This window comes from Pseudophryne corroboree, chromosome 1 (genome assembly GCF_028390025.1).
Source record: "Pseudophryne corroboree isolate aPseCor3 chromosome 1, aPseCor3.hap2, whole genome shotgun sequence".
NCBI classification, from domain to species: domain Eukaryota; kingdom Metazoa; phylum Chordata; class Amphibia; order Anura; family Myobatrachidae; genus Pseudophryne; species Pseudophryne corroboree.
Genome location: NC_086444.1, coordinates 213,096,232 through 213,102,529, shown reverse-complemented (window position 1 = coordinate 213,102,529; position 6,298 = coordinate 213,096,232). Strand labels below are relative to the sequence as shown.

At 46.6% G+C, this 6,298-nt stretch overlaps 1 pseudogene; it reads right to left on the bottom strand.

Moving 5' to 3' along the window:
* Positions 1 to 4,618: 4,618 nt before the first annotated feature.
* Positions 4,619 to 4,736, bottom strand: LOC134953778 (5S ribosomal RNA; annotated as a pseudogene).
* Positions 4,737 to 6,298: the final 1,562 nt, after the last annotated feature.

Sequence of the window (6,298 nt, the reverse complement as noted above, 5' to 3'; positions counted from 1 at the left end):
TTTGGAGAGACAGAGGGAGAGTTTGCCAGCACACACCAAAAACGCTATAATTATATAGGGACAACCTTATATAAGTGTTTTCCCTTATAGCATCTTTTTTATATATTTCTAACGCCAAATTAGTGCCCCCCCTCTCTGTTTTAACCCTGTTTCTGTAGTGCAGTGCAGGGGAGAGCCTGGGAGCCTTCCCTCCAGCCTTTCTGTGAGGGAAAATGGCGCTGTGTGCTGAGGAGATAGGCCCCGCCCCTTTTTCGGCGGCCTCGTCTCCCGCTCTTAACGGATTCTGGCAGGGGTTAAATATCTCCATATAGCCTCCGGAGGCTATATGTGAGGTATTTTTAGCCAAAATAGGTTTTCATTTGCCTCCCATGGCGCCCCCCTCCCAGCGCCCTGCACCCTCAGTGACTGCCGTGTGAAGTGTGCTGAGAGGAAAATGGCGCACAGCTGCAGTGCTGTGCGCTACCTTTAGAAGACTGAGGAGTCTTCTGCCGCCGATTCTGGACCTCTTCTTATTTCAGCATCTGCAAGGGGGCCGGCGGCAAGGCTCCGGTGACCATCCAGGCTGTACCTGTGATCGTCCCTCTGGAGCTGATGTCCAGTAGCCAAGAAGCCAATCCATCCTGCACGCAGGTGAGTTCACTTCTTCTCCCCTAAGTCCCTCGTTGCAGTGATCCTGTTGCCAGCAGGACTCACTGTAAAATAAAAAACCTAAGCTAAACTTTTCTAAGCAGCTCTTTAGGAGAGCCACCTAGATTGCACCCTTCTCGGCCGGGCACAAAAATCTAACTGGCTTGGAGGAGGGTCATAGGGGGAGGAGCCAGTGCACACCACCTGATCGGAAAGCTTTACTTTTGTGCCCTGTCTCCTGCGGAGCCGCTATTCCCCATGGTCCTTTCAGGAACCCCAGCATCCACTAGGACGATAGAGAAAAGGTGGTTTTACCTGTTCCAGGATCTACCGCCTTGAAAGAGCCAGCTGATCATAAAATTGATAATACGCTCAAATCCATGTATACGGCTTCTGGGGCAGTACTACGTCCCACTATTGCCAGTGCTTGGATTGCCAAAGCTATAGTAAAGTGGTTAGGCACATTACTTGAGGATTTGGATACTATGGAAAAATGTGATGTTGAATTGTTTTTACGTAACATTCAGGATTCGGCAGGATTTCTGGTAGAATCCATGAAGGAACTGGGTTCCATGGCTGCAGTGATTTCCTCCATGTCAGTATCAACTCGTCGAAAACTGTGGTTGTGCCAGTGGTCTGCCGACACAGAATCCAGGAGAAGTGTGGAGACCCTACCCTACACAGGTCAAGCTCTCTTTGGGGAAGCATTAGATGGGTGGATCTCCACGGCTACGGCTGGTAAGTCACCCTTCCTTCCCTCAGCTACACCTGCTCTGAAGAAACCCTTTTCTTCAGTTACGTCACAGTACTTTTGGTCTAATAAGCCCAGAAAGGCAAAGCCGTCCAACACATTCTTTCGGGGAGGTCGGCCCAAGTTCAAGAAACCTGTGGCTGCAGGTTCCCAGGAACAGAAACCTGCTTCAGGTACACCAAAGTCCTCCGCATAACAGTGGACTGCACGCCCCGGAATTGGGGCCGGTGGGACCGAGACTCAGACATTTCAGTCATGTCTGGGTGTCCTCCGGCCTGGACCCCTGGGTGCAAGATATTGTGTCCCAGGGATACAGGCTGGAATTTCAAAATCTCCCTCCTCACCGATTTTTCAGATCAGGCTTGCCAGCTCTGCTGGCAGACAGGACTGTCCTGCAAGAAGCAGTCCAGAAGTTGGTGGAGGCACACGTCATTGTGCCAGTACCACCTCACATGCAGAACAAAGGTTACTATTTGAACCTTTTCGTGGTACCGAAACTGGATTGTTCGGTCAGGCCCATTCTGAACTTAAAATCACTAAACCCCTTTCTGAGGCAGTTCAAGTTCAAAATGGAGTCCCTAAGGGCGGTGATATCAGGTCTGGAGGAGGGGGAATTCCTAGTATCCCTGGATATCAAGGATGCGTACCTCAACATTCCGATTTGGCTGCCGCATCAAGCTTATCTGCGATTTGCACTGTTGGACTGTCACTTTCAGTTCCAGGCCCTCCCATTCGGTCTATCCATAGCACCGAGGGTTATCACGAAGGTGATGGCGAAAATGATGATTCTTCTCCGCAGACAGGGGGTGAACATAATTCCATATCTGGACGAACTGCTGGTAAAGGCATCGTCCAGGGAGAAGCTGTTACACTCACGACTCAGCTTCTCAGAAAACATGGTTGGATCCTGAATCTTCCAAAGTCACATTTGGAACCGACCAGAAGGTTGTCCTTTCTGGGAACGATCCTCGACAAGGAAGTGCAGAGGGTGTTTCTCCCAGTGGAAAAGGCGTTGGTAATTCAAACGATGGTCCGGGCTGTTTTGAAGCCAGCCCGGGTGTCAATTCATCAGTACATTTGCCTTCTGGGGAAGATGGTGGCCTCGTATGAGGCTCTGCAGTATGGGAGGTTTCATGCTGGGTCCTTCCAACTGGATCTCCTAGACAAGTGGTCGGGATCCCATTTACACATGCACCAGAGAATTTGTCTGTTGCCAAAGGCCAGGATTTCACTTCTCTAGTGGCTGCAATTATCTCACCTTCTGGAGGGCTGCAGGTTCGGGATTCAGGACTGGATCCTTCTAACCACGGATGCAAGTCTCCGGGGCTGGGGCGTAGTCACTCAAGGGGAAACCTTCCAAGGAAGGTGGTCAAGTCTGGAAGCCAGCCTGCCGATAAACATTCTGGAACTAAGACCCATCTACAACGGTCTCCTCCGGGCGACCCATCTTCTGAGAAATCGTGTCATTCAAGTGCAGTCGGACAATGTAACAACAGTGGCTTACACAAACTGACAGGGCGGAATGAAGATCAGAGCTGCGATGGCAGAGGTAACAAGAATCATCCTCTGGGCAGAAAAGCATGCGTTGGCACTGTCAGGAATCTTCATTCTGGGAGTAGTCAACTGGGAAGCGGACTTCCTCAGCAGACACGATCTCCATCCAGGAGAGTGGGGACTCCATCCGGAGGTGTTCACGGATGTAACAGATCTTTGGGGTGTACCTCAAATAGACATGATGGCCTCTCATCTCAACAAGAAGCTTCGGCGGTATTGTCCCAGGTCAAGGGACCCGCAAGCAGTGGCGGTGGATGCCCTAGTGACTCCGTGGGTGTTGCAGTCGGTGTATGTGTTTCCTCCACTTCCACTCATCTCAAGAGTTCTAAAGCTCATAAGGAGAACAAAGGTTCAAGCAATCCTCATTGTTCCAGACTGGCCAAGAAGGGCTTGGTACGTGGATCTTCTGGATCTACTGCAAGAAGAGCCGAGGCCTCTTCCTCTTCGGGAGGATCTGCTGCAGCAGGGGTCGTTTGCCTATCAAGACTTACCGCGGCTACGTTTGACGGCATGGAAGTTGAACGCCTGATACTAGCTCGGAAGGGCATTCCGAACAAGGTTATTCCTACCCTGATACAGGCTAGGAAAGGAGTAACGTCTAAACATTACCATCGAATTTGAAAAAAATATGTATCTTGATCTTGGTGTGAGTCCAAGAAATTTCCTGCGGTGGAGTTTCAACTGGGACGGTTTCTCCTCTTCTTACAAGCTGGTGTGGATATGGACCTAAAGTTGGGATCCGTGAAGGTCCAGATTTTGGCCCTATCCGTTTTTTTCCAGAAAACAATCTGCACATCCAACCTCCCTTTGTACCGCCTACGGCGCCTTGCGACCTTAGCGTGGTGTTGCAGTTCCTCCAATTGGACTGGTTTGAGCCTCTACAGGAGGATGATGTCAAATTTCATACGTGGAAAGCTGTCACTTTGTTGGCCTTAGCTTCTGCTAGATGTGTGTCGGAGTTGGGGGCTTTATCGTGTAAAAGCCCATATTTGATCTTCCACGAAGATAGAGCTGAGCTCCGGACACGTCAACAGTTTATTCCGAAGGTTGTGTCGGCATTTCATATCAACCAACCTATTGTGGTGCCAGTGGCTACTGACTCCTCAATTTCATCAAAGTCCTTGGATGTTGTTAGGGCTCTGAAAATTTATGTGAAGAGGACTGCTCGTCGCAGGAAATCAGACTCTATTTGTCCTGTATGATTCCAAGAAAATTGGGTGTCCTGCTTCTACAATTGAGAAAAAAGGAGGAAAAAGACAAAAGACCCTTGTTTGGGAGCACTCATTTGTTATCATTTGTGTTTTGAATGTGAATGGAAATTTCTAATTAAAACTTAACCTTTATTAAATTCTTGAATAAAAGACTTATGTATAGAGAAATTAAATCTAAGAATAAGATCTAATGACTATAATTATCGTTTCTAATTATTAAGTTTAAACCTTGATTACCTTTTTAGCAAATAAGGTTCAAGATAATTAAGAGGTGAAAATATCAAAGAGATGGAATTATACAGGATACCAACATGTGGCTTACAATTAGGGGTATCCAATTAATCACTGTACATGCTTCGGATATGTTTCTCCAATTACAATAATAGGCAAATTTTGAGGATACAGATATAGTCTCAGATTGAGCTGTAGATCAGTAAAGAGAGTAGGAAAGATGGTAATAGTCTCCTTGGAAAATGGCCCACTGCACCTGGTATTCTCAGGAGGTTTCCCTTCCTAGTACTGACCAGGCCTTACCTGCTTAGCTTCCGAGATCGGACAAGATCGGGCGTATTCAGGATAGTATGGCCGTGGGCCGTTATTGAAGGAGGAGGAGGGGCCACTTCTGCTTTCTGTACTCAACATAAATCAGAACTAGAAATAGTCTGAAAATGTTTTTCCAGATGAGAGAGTGTAGAATAAAACACTTCTGCTGTCTGTTGTGGCAGTATGCTGTTCACTGGTTAGAGCGTAATGTCCCAGCCAGAGTAACTGTCAACCAGATGAGAGAGTGTGGAAAGTGCGGAACATAGAGTAAATGAAATAGTTGAAGTGTTTGAAGCAGAAAATGAATGATATTTGAACTGTTATTGTTCCAAGAAATCATGAACCCAAATTCTGGTATTCGTTATTAGTCATGAGTTAAATAATGGCCACATGGCTCAAAGCTGGCTGTAAAGCACTGTGAAATGGTATAATGGATCACTAAAAATTAGAGACAATTAATGCCCAACAAACTCAGGGCTAATTACGGATTAATAGTTTAAACAAGAATACTATACAGATGAGTCTTGTGTAGAAAAAGCACTGGCATATCAAACAATAAAAAGTGAGCAGTACATGAATAAATTAATAAAATAAAAAAAGTATCAGCCAATTTATAGAAAGAAAAACCAATTTTTCAGCAGGTTAATGGAGGTCAGGTATATAGTATATAATATACGGTAGCTGACTTGCATAAATCATATGAGTAAGATAGCTTCGGCTTTGATGAAAGCCTATATCACTCTGCATGCGTTCTATTGATAAATTCCAGGGATTGATCTGCAGGTTGATCTGACACTATCTTCTAATTAAATCTGAATTTATTTAGGTAAAGAAATGGGAGGAAAGAATGTATATAATATCCTTAGCATAAGCGGAGAAAGTATGGGGCTTGTACCTGTTTATCTGTGTATATAGGTACTATGTCCCAAAAATAAGTTTCCCTTATCATGTGTCTGCAGTGTGTGAAGCTACAGTCATGTGTGAATTGCTGTACACAGGGCTTCTACGGGTAGGCACAGGGCTTCTGCAGGTGAGAGATAATCTGGGGGGGGAAAGACGTACGTTTCACCGGGTCGGCTTGGCACCAGAGACGTCATTTGGTGACGTCATCGCGGCACCGCCCAGTCCGGAAGCGGGCGGCCATGATCATCACTGTCAGTGGAGAACTCCGGGGGACTCGAGGATATACCGCCCACACACGTCGTGGTAGCGGTAATATACTGCAGGATCACCAGACCATTGAGGCCATTTGCAGTCAAACATGACCTAACGGTTCGGTAATCCACCACCCGGTTTTCCTCCCTTTTTACCCCCAGATTATCTCTCACCTGCAGAAGCCCTGTGCCTACCCGTAGAAGCCCTGTGTACAGCAATTCACACAGGACTATAGGTTCACACACTGCAGACACATGATAAGGGAAACTTATTTTTGGGACCTAGTACCTATATACACAGATAAACAGGTACAAGCCCCATACTTTCTCCGCTTATGCTAAGGATATTAGAGATGTGCACCGGACATTTTTCGGGTTTTGTGTTTTGGTTTTGGATTCGGTTCAGCGGCCGTGTTTTGGATTCAGACGCGTTTTGGCAAAACCTCCCTGAAAATTTT